The sequence below is a fragment of the Gracilinanus agilis genome, chromosome 4 (genome assembly GCF_016433145.1).
Source record: "Gracilinanus agilis isolate LMUSP501 chromosome 4, AgileGrace, whole genome shotgun sequence".
Taxonomy (NCBI): domain Eukaryota; kingdom Metazoa; phylum Chordata; class Mammalia; order Didelphimorphia; family Didelphidae; genus Gracilinanus; species Gracilinanus agilis.
In genome coordinates this window covers 109,948,421-109,961,277 of record NC_058133.1, presented here as the reverse complement: position 1 = coordinate 109,961,277, position 12,857 = coordinate 109,948,421, and positions in this window count along the sequence as shown.

Here is a 12,857-nt window from a genome sequence, read left to right as displayed (position 1 = left end):
TCCTCAAAGATCATTACTGGTCCTCCCTCCAGCTTCTAGAGCCTTCCCAACTAAGGTTACCTTCCATCTGCTGTATGTGTATCTTATTTGTACACTGCTATTTATATAACAATGAATGTGGACACTAGGGTGATAGTGTCTTGAGCAGAAATAAGGAAGGTTAGAAGAGAGACTTGGAGAAAAAGAGAATGAGTTTGAAATGCCTAGCAGGTCAGATTTCAATGAATGAAAAGTATTTCCAATAAAGTTTCAACTCTGGACAAAAAAAAAAATTGAGATCTTGTTGGCACTAAAATTTAATTTCTTCCTCTATAATAAACTTCCTTATTTATACTCAACATTATTTGAATAAGATAAAAAGGGTATAAAATTATTTTTGTTTAGTGAAAAACTCATATTAACAATTCAAATTCTCAATTAAGTCACATAAACACTACGTAATGACTTCCCTGTATAGTATATCAAACCTACAAACATAGGTCTGCTATTATCAAGTTCATTATTTAGGATTCTATTTATAGTTAGGATAATCATTTATTATTTCAACAGTGTCTGTCTAAGAAAAATCATCCAGTAAAAATATGGACCTTGGGATCTTCTAGCAAGGGAGCACAGTTACTCGATTACCCTTAACAAAAGAATGGTATGCCTCTATTGGGGAAAATCATCTTCTTCATCCAATAAAAATATGAATGGAAAGTAGATACCTACTTTACCTTGCTATGAGATAATGTACATAAGTAAAAAGTATTATGAAAATATAAAGTATTATTATTATACTCCATATATTAGGGGAGTCGTGGAGAATTGTTAAATTTTTAGTGTGGGCATTTACACCTTGAAAATTAGCAAATTATAAGTCAAGGCCATTTGATTTATTGTTTTATTGATTATCTAGGCCTAGAAAAGCGTTAATAATGAAGAATAAACTTAAAAGTGTGTCCTCTATACATTCCTAGCCTCTCTTGTTAAGCATTTACCAGCACACCACAGCATATATCCTTTTGATATACAGAAATTGGTCCTTTGAAGACAGTTACTTCCATCTACAAATTGGGTGATTCTCCTAAATTAAGAGAAGCTTTTAGCAACATCTAAAACCACTGAAATTCTTGGCTCTTCCTTCAACCCAATTCAATAAATATTTATTAAGTACATGTTGTGTTCAAGTCACTAAAGATACAAAGACAAAGAAATAATCTACTCTCTAAAGAGTTTTCATTCTTTAGATAAACAAGATTTAGAAACAAAGAAAAACAAAAACATGCCCAAATAAGAGAGAATTTTCTCTGCATTTCTTGTTCAAAAGCAAGTTCTAAAGGTCTGGATGTGCCATATCAATCTATTTCCATTTCTTTCATTAGTATTTTCACTTTTAGACTAGATCATTTCATTTGCATTGTTAATAGACCACTTGGAATGATGGATTTTTCTTCTTTTGGTCAGGGTTAATGAACCCAATAGAAAATTCCATACCCTATTCCCCACAGAAGTCATTACTAAGAAGAAAGTCTAGATATACACCAAAATATTTATAGCAATACTTTTTGGGGTAGCAAACGACTGGAAATAAAGATGTTCATTGACTGCGGAATGCCTAAACAAATTATGATATATTAATGTAATGGAATATTACTCCCCAATAATAAATGGTAAATATGATCAATAGAGAAGCATGGAAAGACATGAACTGATGCAAAATGAAATAAGCATATTGAAGAAAACAATATTTTTTAAATGACTGCAGCAATGTAAATGGAAAGAACAATAGCAACAAAATGTTTGAAAATGAATGTCAAAAAATTACAAAGCATAGCACAAAGAAAAATATGGGAAGACACTCCCCTCAACTCCTTTGCAGAAATAAAAGGTTCACCAGTGATGAATATTGTATATCTTTTTAAATTTTTTTGCATATTAATAGTTTTTGTTATTTTTTCCCTTCTCTTTTTTTCTTTTAAAAATATTCCATCTTGTATAGGATTGCTCTCTAGGAGGGGAAAGAATTGCGCAGGAAAAATTTAAGGTGATATAAAAATAAAAGATATCATAAACATGTAGTTTCTAAAAATTCAATACTCATATTCAAACATTGGGATTTTACATAAAGTCATGTGTGTGTGTGTGTGTGTGTAGGGTGGGAGGGGGGATGTGATTTCCACCATTAGCTGAAGTGATATAGTGATATAGTCAGAAAGGATGAGGTTTTAATAGATTAGCAAATTGTAGTACCTTGTTTTAAATAGCTAACTCTAGATGAATTTCAGCAATTCAGAAGTAACATATTCCTAGAGTACTGTATGAAAGATACTCCTTGCAGTAGAGAATAGAATTTCAGGTTTTTTTCTCCTATCTTCTTCACATTGGGCATATGATTTAACAATAGAATCAGAGACACTCTATCCAAGAGTTAAAGAATTCGTTGACAGAGTCTGAGACACAACTGAGGAAGTAAAAACATACATTCCAAACAAACAAGGCTATAGAAAGATAGGTCACTTGCAGGAGGAAGGAACTTTGGGGAACAGAACCCCTAGAAGCAGAGAAAAGAGTTATTGAGAGGGACATTGCCTTCAGGGGCAAAGGACCCAAGGAGAGCTCAATGAAAATTCTAGAAAGAAGGAAAGGACTTCAGGACCCCCTACAATAATACCAGGATTTATTAATTGTCTTTACCTAAATGCATGTCCCACTACTACTGTACTCTAAATTTCAGCCCACTCCTCTCATGAACGTTGTATTTATTTCTTAGAGAATTCCCCATAGGTTTATAGGAGAAATGTTTTCTGATTACTGTTGTTCCCCTTCCCTCTACAGCCCTATATGCCAAAAGGCAGTTTGTAAAACCCTTTGCTAAGAGCTATTATATACTAGCTGATTATTAAAGGAAAGCACATTGGTTGGGGCTCAAGCTCTAGTATTAGCAGCAAAAAGATGAGGAGTTACCTTTTAGAACCTGAAAAGAAGAGAAGGAAGAAGAAGAGTGTTAGAAGTCATCATTTTACTTGTAGTCATAGTAGTTGCAGTAATAGTCATAATTGTTATTGTCATTGTTTCCTCCCAACCTGGGACTTAATCAACAAGTGAAACTGTAAGTTACAGTAGAAACCTAGAGGGGGTGCTATACATGAATTTGAATTATAGTGCTGGTTCAACGATGACCAGTGGAAGTCAATTAATGGGCAACTGTATTGTTAATTGAGAAATGGCCAAACAAACTTTCACATAAGTATGTAATGGAATATCATTATAAAACAAGGAATTATGAAGGAGTTCAGTGAAGCACGGGAAGAAGATATGTATGAACTGATGCAAAGTAAAATAAGAACCAAAATATCAAAATACATAATGACTAAAACAGTACCAATTAGAAGATCTCTGAAAGGAAAGTGAATCCTAAGTAACTAAAAACCTACGAATGGTCCTAGAAAAGATAATCAAAATATATCCTCCTCCTCTCAGCAATAATAGGGGAGGAGATGGTACAAGGAGAGCAGAATACAATATACATTGTGAGCAAGGTTTTTGCTTAACTTTGTGTTTTTATTATAATGAATGGGGATTAGGGTGATACAGTGAATAGAGTGTTATCCACAGACTTAGAACTACTTAGGCTCAAGTCATACCTTTGAAATATACTGGTATTATAACTTGGGGCAGGTAAATGCAAAAGACATACAAAAATTTATTTAAGAAATATTTATCATGGTCATTTCAATGTAAGATGATCAAATGATCCATGAAATTACATTTCTTGTTGCCTTTGGACATAAAAAAGAATCACCTTTTTATGAGGCATTCTTCTAATTAACTGCAGCTTCCTAATATTCTTTGCTTTCCTCTATAGCAAGAATTTCAATATCAACATAATTCAGTTCAATATTATTTTGACTCTGTCATTGAAACAAACTTATGTTTAGAATAGGACTAGCTAAGCTAATGTTTATAGAAGACCTAAAAAAGTCATTCTTACCCCACTCTGTTCCCTTCTTTATCATTCTGCCACTTTTATTAAAGAAGCAGAGAGGGTTATATAGGATTTTATGATATTGCATGATTCATAGCTCTATAGCATTAGTGGAAGAACAATGATGACTTAAAAATAGGATTTTTTTTCAGAGAATTTCAGAAAGAAACTTGAAGTCATTGAAAATCCATCACTGCCTCCTTTCCTCTTTCTAAGGCCATTGTGGTTTTCTTGGAGACTGGCTCTCAAAGGGTCACAGACTCCTTCCATGCTGAGAAATTCAAGATTCACCAACCCAGGTCTTAGTTATTACTAATTTTTTGGTGGTCAGAACTGGCTTCAACTGGATGTTGTGCTCTTTCCTCAGGTGTGGTAGAATGATGCCCATCCCCTACACATACATAGACACACACAGAGTTTCCTGACCTAGTGTCCTGTCCCACTCCCTTTGTTCCTTAATTCTTTGGCCCAGCATCTACAGTTTGGAGCTTTTGCAGCACTGGTGCTACAGGGTTGCAGCTTCCAGCAGGCTTTTTGCTCCTAAGGGTTTATGGCTGTCTGATTGTCCATTGCATCTAGAGTGAATTTCCATAAAACTAGAGCTGGGGTCTCCATGGCATTAGAAAGATGAAGGGGGCAGTGATGGCCATTCAATAACCTCAAGTTTCTCTCTGAAAGGCAATTCTATTTTTTTTTTAACTCCTACCTTCAGTCTTAGAATTAGTACTGTGTATTGGTTCCAAGACAGAGGAGTGGTAAGGACTAGGCAATAGAGTTAAGTGACTTGCCCAGGGTCACATAGTCAGGAAGTATTTGAGGTCAGATTTGAATCCAGGACCTGTCTGTCTATAGGCCTGACTGTCCGTTCACTGAACCACCTAGCTATCTCTGGAAATACTATTTTTAAATCATCATTGATCTTCCAGGGCTATGAATTATGTAATATCACAGTCTCTATAGAATCAAAGTTGCTGATCACCCAAAGGGTGATGCAAAAATATGTGGTTAACTCTGAATACAGATTTAATACTTTTTCATTTTCTTCATGTTTATTGCTTTTATTGGCAACACAGCTAATAGAGAAATGTATTATGTATGACTTCACATGGATAATTGATATCATAGCCCTTGCCTTCTCAGTGGTTGGAGGAGAGACAGGAAAAGGGGAGAGAATTTAGAACTCAAAAAAATTTTTATAAATGTTAAAAAGATACTCTTAAAAGTAAAAAAAAAATACACAGCTTGGGCAAATGGGCATATATACATACAAGAAGATATCACCAAAGTAATATATGATAATAAAAGAAAGAGGGCCAGTCAGGTTTTGGAAATGTTGGATATGGAATCAAAGTAGCAGCTTATTTTTTGAGGAATGCTTAAGTAAATTGTGATACATAAATACAATGGAATATTTCTGCTATATGAGATGACAAATATAATAAATACAGAGAATATAGGAGGATTTATATGATAATATATATACCAATATTACAATATCCAAAACAATATGAATGGAAAGAACTACAAAACAATTAATAAATGTTGTCAGCTCAACAAAAGGCAAGAATGGTCCCAAAAAATGGAAAATGGAAAGTATGAAAAATGAGGATAGTAATACACTGTTGGTAGAGTTGTGAACTGATTCAACCATTTTGGAAAGCAATTTAGAATGACACCCAGAGAGTTATAAAACTGTGTATACCCATAGTCCCAGCAATACCACTGCTGAGTCTGTTTCCCAAAGAGATCAGGAAAAAAAGGAAAAGAACCTATATGTTTTGAAATATTTATATCAGATCCTATTGTGGTGGCAAAGAACTGGAAGTTGTAGGAATGCCTGTCAACTGAGAGATGGCTAAACAAATTGTGGCATATGATTGCAATGGAATAATACATAAGAAACAATGGGCAGGTTAATTTTAATGAAATTTGGAAAGAACTAAATGAGACAATGAACAGCAAAATGAGTAGAACCAAGAGGACATCATACACAGCCACAGATTTAATTCTTGAAGAATAAATAGTGAATGTTACCTACAAAGAGTAAACTAAAAGGTTTATGAAAGACATAATTTGTATGAACATGTCTGTCCCCTGGATGATGCCTCCTGTGATACATGGAGAGAGGAAAGGGGCTGGGACACTTGTAGATAAATTCTATTAATTAAAAAACAAAAACAAAAACAAAAACTAGATAGGAGAAGACATTCTAGCCAAGGGTGTGTTAGAGCCAGTTCATACAACCTTAGGAGTATCCATTGTTAAATTTTCAGTGCAAACAGTTATATTTTGAAAGGCAGCAAATTATGTCAGGGCTTGATTTATTGTTTCGTTAATAGTCTAGACTAAAGAAAAATTTGGAGAAAGTGTTAACAATGCATATTAGACTTAAAAGTGTGTTGTATATCATTTTTTTGAGAGCTGATATGGTTCAAGGCTGGCCTGAAACACTTCTAGCTATGTGACTCTGAGCACATCACTTAACCCCATTTGCTTAGCCCTGGCCCTTCTGGTTTAGAGTTGTTACTAAAACAGAAAGTAAAGGTTTAAGAAGAAAAAAAGTATTAGCACATCACTACTCCATCCCTCCCCTGCTCCCTTGCAGAGGAAGAAGGTATACAGCTGTGATACATTGCATACAGGCATTTTTCAATTTTTTTCAGATGTTTTGATTACCCTTGTTGATTTTTTCTCTTCTTTTTTCTTTAAAAATATTATTTGTTACATTATTTGTCAACAGGGTGACAATGAGGAAGAATACTGGGAGAAATTCTGGTTTAAAAAAAGCAAAGATATCAATAAAAATGTATTATAAAAGTAAAATTTTGGAAAAGGAATAGAAAATGAGTGACAAGAGATGAACATAACCTCCCTGCTGCAATAAAACTCACAGAATATCAGGACACTTTTCAGAAGACCTCTAGCATACTGGGTGGGCCCTATCTGAAAGATGTATGGAAGGAAGAGAATAGGAATCACACAAAAAGTATAGATGGGTTGCTACCTGCACCAGTGAATGGAGCACAGTAAATGCAATCAAAGCTCTATTGAAATATGGTAAAATGGGGCCATATTAGAGAAAGAAAGGGGCAAAGAAGTTTAGATTTCATTCTTTAAGTCATTGGGAGGCAAGAAATTGCTAAACCAAGGATTTGTAAGACAAAAATATTGTTAAAAGATGAGGTACCTGACTTCCCTTCTCTCAGTAAGAAATAGGAAACTGAATGCAGAATGAAGCATTCAGTGTTAGATACATTTTATCTTTCTTAATTCTACAATTTTGTTTAAAAAGGAAATTTCTATTGGGTGAGCAATTACTGGCAAATCAATTTTTTTCAATCTTTAAAACGCCTATCAAGCATTCAAACTTTTTTAAGAAAGGAATATATGTGTACATACATATATGTCAGCAATAAACAAGTCAGATTAGAGGAAAGAGAGATTAAAATCAGTTCTCTAGAGGTCCTCTAGAAGCATACAATGGAAGAGTGGAAATTAAGTAATGAGAGCCTAGATTAAGATAGTGGTGGGGATCATGTTTTATCTAAACTTTGTATCTCCTCCAAAACCTGGCACAATTAATTCTTCTCAAAACAGACACTTAAAAAATGTTCCTTGATTGAAAGCACATACAAGGGACACTTCAAAGAAAAAAATAGGACTAGGTAACCATCAAATTGAATAGAGAAAGATGAAAGAGAGGGATAAGTGGCTGATGACTCCAAGGTTTCAAGTCTGAATAATTATGATGGTATCTCTTTTTCTCTGTTAATGGTAGAAACAAGAAAGTTGGGAGTAGAGGGACCTGTTTGGGAGGGATGATGAGCTCAGCCTGGGACATGCTGAACTTACCATTAAACCACAGCTCTGAATTTCATATTCAATGTGACTTCCCTCCCTCCAAGCTAGATGTACCTGCCTGGGAGATCTTTAGGTTTTTAAAACCTAACTGCCCAGAGCAAAAGGGAACCAGTCCCAAGATGAGTTTATTTATTTATTTTTTTAGCTCTTCAACTTCTGCCTTGGACATGTATTGGTCAGAATGACCAATTGGGCAGAAGAATGGTCCTAAGGGCTTGACAATGGGGATTAAGTCACTTGTCCAGGGTCACACAGCTAGGAAGTGTCTGAGGCTATATTTGAACCCAGGATCTCCAGGCCTGGCTCTCAATCCACTGAGCAACCCAGCTACCTCCCCACCCCCACAAGATGATTTTATCTTCCTTTGCCATGAAGGAATTACAATATCCCAGCCATATGATAGGGGTTAGCAGTTCTGCACCTCCATGATCTGGAAAATATTTGCAAAATTTTTGGCTCTCCCTTTGCACCCCAGAAATCTAGATTTTTTCCCTTTTTCTTTTATGGGGTGTTTATAGTACTTTATTATAAATTTTGGATTAGATATACTGTTCTGAGTTTCAAAACTTTTCTCGTATCACCTGCTAGCTTTCCTGTGTTATCTGTGGCTTCTGCAAAACTCCGCAAATATTCCGATTTAATTTCTTTTGCCAACCCAAGAAATCTCAACATCACAATGGGGAAAGTGGATATGTGGAAGGGATACCTGTAGTTGCTGCCAATGCTGGCTTTGTAAATGGAGGATGAAGGAAATAGAACCAAAGATTCAGGACCAGGGAATCTAAATCCAAATTCCAACTGTGCTACATGACCCTGGGCAACTCATCTGAACCTCAGTTTCCCTATCTGTAAAATGAGATGAGACAACCTCTAAGGTCTGTTCCAAATCTAAATCTCAGGATATGAAGGAAATATGACTATAGTGAGTTTGGTGGAGTGGTCATATTATTCAGATTAGCACTATCTATTTCCATAGGGTTGGAACCAATGACCATATTTTAAATATATTCATAACTTCAAGTGAGACCACTTTACAGGATTCATTATTCATACTAATATGAACCCGTCTGTAATGGGGGAGAATGTACATGCCTCCTTGGCATTTAAAGCCTTCTTCAACATTACTACCTACCTTTCCAGTCTTCTTTAATATTATTCCTTTTCACACATACTTCTTTCCCCACTGGGGGATCCCTAAACAGGAAATTCTAGCTCCTGCCTCCATACATTTGCTCAGGTAGTTTGCCATATCTAGAAGCTTTGCCTTCTAATCCACTGCCTGGTAGAATTCTTTGTTATTGGTTTTTATTGCTCATTCACATCTAACTCTTCATGATCTCATTTGGGGTTTTGCCATTCCCTCCTCCAGCTTGTTTTAAAGATGAAGAAACTGAGGCAAGCAGGGTGAAATGACTTACACAGGGTCACTCAGCTAATGTGTCTGAGGCCAGATATGACCTCGATGAGTCTCCCTTACCCCAGGCCTAGGACTCTATCCATTGAGTCATCTAACTGTCCATTAGGATCCTTAGTATCCTTTAAAGCTCAATGTAGGCACCAGTTTATATAAGATCTTTCCTAGATCCCTACCCCCTACCCCTAGTTGGTAATTCTTTTGAAATGACTTTGTAGAAATTCTTATATCCCTTGGGATTTCCTCAACTGTAAAATAAAGAATTAGATGACTTCAGAGATCTCTTCTGGCCTTAAAACTATGATCCTATGATCTTTGCATACAGTATAACTTCTAGTAAAATATGAACTCTAGAAGGTAAGACTATTTTCTGTCTTTTGTGTTCTTATGCACAGGACCTTGCATCATATATGTTGTAGGTAACAGAGGACTAAAAAATGTGGAATTAAACTGAATCCTGGGAGCAACAAATATTTGAGACTCAAACTCCTCTTTGCAGAATTTTGCCCTCTTTCTGAATCTGATCCTTAGAAAAGATTGAACCAAGCTTTTGTTCCAAAAGTACCTTCCCATTTCTGATTTTTGCTCACTAGATAAGTCTCTCAGCTATTCGCAGTAATACCAGTCCTGGGGAATCTGAAATGCCCACAGCCGGAAAAGTAGGAAATGGCCCTTCGGAAACTGCGGTCCCCAAGGGTCTTAGGATGGATGGTCCAGGTGTTGAGAGAGAAAGAGTAGCCTCTGGCCTGGTGTTCCTGTGGTAGAGGAGGGGAGAACTACCAGGATAGACATTCCCCTCCCCCCATCCCCAAAATGGAATGAATCATGGCCATCCACAGTGGGGAGAGGATGTCCCCTCAACTCTGACCAGCAGGAAGGAAGTTGACCTCTGGGAGGGTGATAGTAAGGGAGGGTTCACTATGAGGGGAAAAATAGGAGGGGACACCATTCCTCATCATAAACAAAAGGTAGGATATTTCCCCGTGGTGTCAAGCCAATCCCGTGACCATGACCTGATGGTCAAGAGGATAGGAGTTCATTTTCAAAGCATTTGGTTTTGTTTTTTGAGGCCTTTTTAAAATATATTTACTTTCAAAGCACACGGACCAGCCATAAGAATAGACATTGCTGGATAGTAGCTGGGCATATAAGAAGGCAGTAAAGGCCACAAAGAGCTAGAACTGGGAGGAAGTGGGTCAACCTACTCAGGACAGATCAAGCTAATCCTTATGGCAGAATACTGAAAGGACAGATATTCTAAAGAATCTGGCCCTTGCATCTCCCTTCCTTTCTAGAGAAGTATAGTCAGGGTGGCTGCTTCCACTGTGAGTTTTCTGAGGATTTGGCCCTAAAGGGACTCACTCTCCCACAATAGAAGACAACATTCCTCCCAACTCAGCCTCAGATTCACATTCTGAGGCCTATTCCTGGGCTTTGAAATTAAATGGGAAAAATGAAAGGATACAGAGAAGAAACACTGTGATAGAGGAAAATTTTGAAGAATCATACAGCCCACATGAAAAAAAATGACAAAAGATGAGAATTATTCATCTCAGAGGATTGAAGGCAAGAATGACAAAAAAGTCTTTCAGCCTCAGAAAATTGTGACATGTTATTCTCCATCTCTACTAAGGGCAGAGCAAGAGGAAAGCAATCATGTAGGATTTAGGTTAACTATGAAGTACTTTTCCACACAAAGGTGTGAGCATGGTACCTAGCACATAGTAGGTACTCAAGCATTTTTTGGATGAATGAAAGAGTTAAGATGCTGAAACAGTTTTCTGTTTCTGTCTGTTTCTCTCTATCTCTGTCTCATTGTCTCTGTCTGTCTCTGTCTCTCTGTCTCTTCTGATGAGGAAGAAAGGTAGAAGGAGATATGTCTAAGTCAAAATGATTTTCTGTTGGAATCCTTTAAGTATGTGAATAGAATCAAGAGCATGTCAGTCCAGTGCTCACCACAAGTGTGTCAGCCACAGTTGAGTCCTGGTGATATACAAAGAAAGGCAAAAACTGTCCCTGCCTTCAAGCAGTTCACTTTCTAATGGGGAAACACCATTCATTTCAATAACAAGGAACCTACAAAACCTATACAGAGTAATTGAAAGATAATCTCAGTAGGGAAGACACTAGCTGCTATGGGGACCTCCTGTAGAAAGCCTAGTTGAACTTTGAAGGATGCTATCAACCTGAGAATTTTATAGTCCATTTTCCAATTGGCATTTCCAGTTTCTTCAGATTTCACCAACGATATCCAGAACACACACGCGCACACACACGCACATACACATAGTCCTAGGCTAACCCTGAAACATGTTCAGAAGCATTCCTCGTATAACCTGCTATTGGTTTGCTCCTTTACATCTATGGCCTTCTACCAACCCACTCCCACCCCAATCCTTAGTGGAGCTATTTCTGCAAAGCAAAGAGGGTGGGAGAGTGGAACCTTCCTTTCCTAAGGTTATAACTGGCTAACAGGAAACCGAGTCTTACCCAGTTACCCTTTCAGCATCTGATTACAAGTGAATCTCAGTGTGTCAGAAATTTAATTTGACTATTCCTCCTCCAACTCATAGATTTTGCCCAAAAATGGTTACTGCTTTGACTTTCCCCAAAGGTAAGTGGGAAGAACTGACTAGCCCAGTACCTACAAGTAATTAAGAGATAACATTTATAAACTGTTTTAAATGTTTAGATAGGAATTTCCACAGAGGTGAGTAGTACAAATTTTATTATCTCCATTTTACAGATAAGTAATGAAGTTCAGAGGAGTAATTTGCACCAAAGGCTATCTAGTAAGTGTTACAAACAGGAATTAAGACCAGGTGCTATGTGACCCTTGGCAAGTCACTTAATCCTGTTTGCCTCAGTTTCCTCATGGGTAAAATGAGCTGGAGAAGGAAATGGCAAATCACTCATATCTTTGCCAAGAAAACCCTAAAAGGGGTCACAAAGGGCCAAGATTGAAAACCCACTGAACAACTCCTGATGCCAAGTCTAGCATTTCGTTTTGCTCTTCCACAAACACTTCACTGAGTGTGAGGGGTTGGGGGTGGAAATGCAGTGCTCAGAGAATGGATTAATAGGAGAAATGGGGCAGTGGTAGAACTTGTTGGAGAGTCTTGGTAGAGCTCCTGACTTTAGTTCTTTCTGAAGACTTGATGCTCCTCTGCCTCCCGCCTCACCCCCACTTCTCTGCTGAGATACTACCATTTCCATTCACAATGTTTGGGGCTAAGAGTCACAGGTGACATTGCTGGCCACTATGCTGGAATCCAGGGGTGTGCCGATTTATATGATTACATGAGATATCATCTGTAAAGTGTTTTGCAAACCTTAAAGCCAACATGTAAGGTTTTGTTGTTGTTGTTGTTTCTGTGGGTAGTTCCACAGATGCCTAAATCATCTTCCTTATTCAAGACCACTTTCCAGCTCCAGAGTACTTTTCTCACTGTGTGCGTATAGATTCTTGTGTAGGTCTAGGCAGCTGGGACCTGTAAACCACAGAACTGGAATGACGTCATGACTAGTAGCCCCCAGAGCCACTTCCCAAGAGTAAAGAAAAGGAAGGAAATGCCTATCAGAAGTTCCATTGAGGAAAATAGAGAGAGCCAGGGA